The sequence below is a fragment of the Pteropus vampyrus genome, unplaced genomic scaffold, assembly GCF_000151845.1.
Source record: "Pteropus vampyrus isolate Shadow unplaced genomic scaffold, Pvam_2.0 Scaffold1000004134, whole genome shotgun sequence".
Taxonomy (NCBI): domain Eukaryota; kingdom Metazoa; phylum Chordata; class Mammalia; order Chiroptera; family Pteropodidae; genus Pteropus; species Pteropus vampyrus.
The window spans coordinates 1-1,860 of NW_011918536.1; the positions used below are offsets into that span (position 1 = coordinate 1).

Sequence of the window (1,860 nt, forward strand, 5' to 3'; positions counted from 1 at the left end):
AGAAGGACACCTCGTACCTTTTTGTCAGCACTGCCTGGGGGAGCACGGTCAGCCCTGGTCTGAAGTTCCTGCACCCCACCCAGCTGGTTGCTCCCATCGGGGTGGACAAGTGGGAGGAGCCAGGGAGGCCAGAGTGGGGCGCCCCAAGCCATGGAGAGGGCGGGGCAGGTGGGAGCACGAGATGGTCCCACTGGTGGCTTTGGATCTTGAAGGTAAGAAGACTGTTTCAGGAGAGGGGATGGAGCCTGCAGGAGACACCGGGACCTCAGGTTCTCCGACCCGGCCCAAGCCTCTGGGAGAGCTGTTCTTGAATCAGTTTTTTTTTTTGGGGGGGGGGGTGGTGCTGTGGATCCCTGTTTGTCTCCCACTGCAGCCTCAAATTGTAGAGACTCCTCACTGGCTGGGAAAGGACTGGCCCTAGGCCAAGTCACCTTGACTGTCTGCATTTCTCCTCTTTGGTCTGGGTCTGTCTGTCCATCTGAGTGGTGACTGCATCTATGCCACTGAAAAGTCCCTTCCCTCCCTCCCAACATGAGCTAATTTACTTTCACCGAGACCCCTCCCCTTCCTAAGTACTCCCGCAGTTTCCCCCCGCTTTGCCACTGCTCCAAGGTCACCTACTTATTGTACAGGACCACATCTGGGAGCCAGATGTGTTTGGAAGGGAGTCGAACTTTCTTCATGTTGTCGAATTCCTCAGGCTTCCAAGTGAGACGGTAATCCTCCCACTCCTGAGAAGAGGGAGAGAGCCAGGCAGCACTGACCTCCGCCCTGGGAGGGCTCAAGGTCAAAGACGGGAACAGGAGGGGCCCATCTGGCGTGGGGGATCAAGGTCAAAGATAGGGATGGGAGGGGGCCCATCTGGCTTTAGGAAGCTTTGAAAAGCCATCATTTCCCCCCAGTGACTTCTCTGCCCAGCAAATGTGGCTCATAAAATACTTTCTCATTTAATTGGCACAGCTAAGCCAAGATATTTGAATCCACAGTTTACAAATGAGAAAATAAATCTTGTAGAGTTTAATACATTCAAGTCACAGCTGGTGAGTGGAAGAACCAAGATTCAGATCCAGGTTATTTAGGACTCCGAAGTCTATAATTTTCTGCCTTTTTTCCGAAGTCTATAATTTTCTGCCTTTTTTGAGAAAAAAAAGAAAGAAAAGCATATATAAAAAAGGAGAAAGAAGAAAGAAAGAAAGAAAGAAAGAAAGAAAGAAAGAAAGAAAGAAAGAAAGAAAAGAAAGAAAGAAAGAAAGGAAAAAGAAAGAAAAAGAGAAAGAAAAAAAGAGAGAGAGAAAAGAAAAGAAAAAGGAGGAAAGGGAAGACTGGGGGTGTGGTCGGGGGGGCACCAACCTGGGTTAGCCACACATTGGTGGTCATGATCTGCTCCCGCTCATGCTGCAGGGGAGAAGAGAAGCTGCTGAGAGGAACCCGCCCCCCCGCCCCGTTGCAACCGCGCACGGCCCCTCCCACACCTCCCAAGCCGTGGGGGCTCCAGAGGAGTGAGCTCAGACATGAACACATGCCGGCTGTGCTGACTTCAGCAGCTGAGCAGAGGGATTGGGACCCGCACTCACCACACTGATGAGCTGGGCCAGTGACACCATGAGCTGTACTGTCACCAGCTCAGAGCCATTGGTGGCTGGACGGATGAGCTTGTTATAGCGGGAAGGATCCAGGAGATGCTCCACCAGCCGTTCCTCTGTGTCTGTACCCCAGACTCCTGGGCAGGGGGTAGGGGGCAGGAGGTAAGTAGGCAGGAAGGGCCCACCCAGATCCCACTCTCCCTAGGCAAGTGGGGCAGCCCAGGCCCAAACAAGAGGCTGTAGCTTCCCACAAGTTGCATCCCTAAGGATCAGCAAA

General features: G+C 52.7%; 1 long non-coding RNA gene across 1 annotated transcript; it reads right to left on the bottom strand.

Moving 5' to 3' along the window:
- Positions 1-129: 129 nt before the first annotated feature.
- LOC105311463 lies at positions 130-1,727 on the bottom strand. Its single transcript, XR_897681.2, has 3 exons — positions 1,575-1,727; positions 1,351-1,395; positions 130-731 (listed from the first exon to the last, which is right to left on the bottom strand). It is a non-coding gene; the product is annotated as an uncharacterized LOC105311463 (long non-coding RNA).
- Positions 1,728-1,860: the final 133 nt, after the last annotated feature.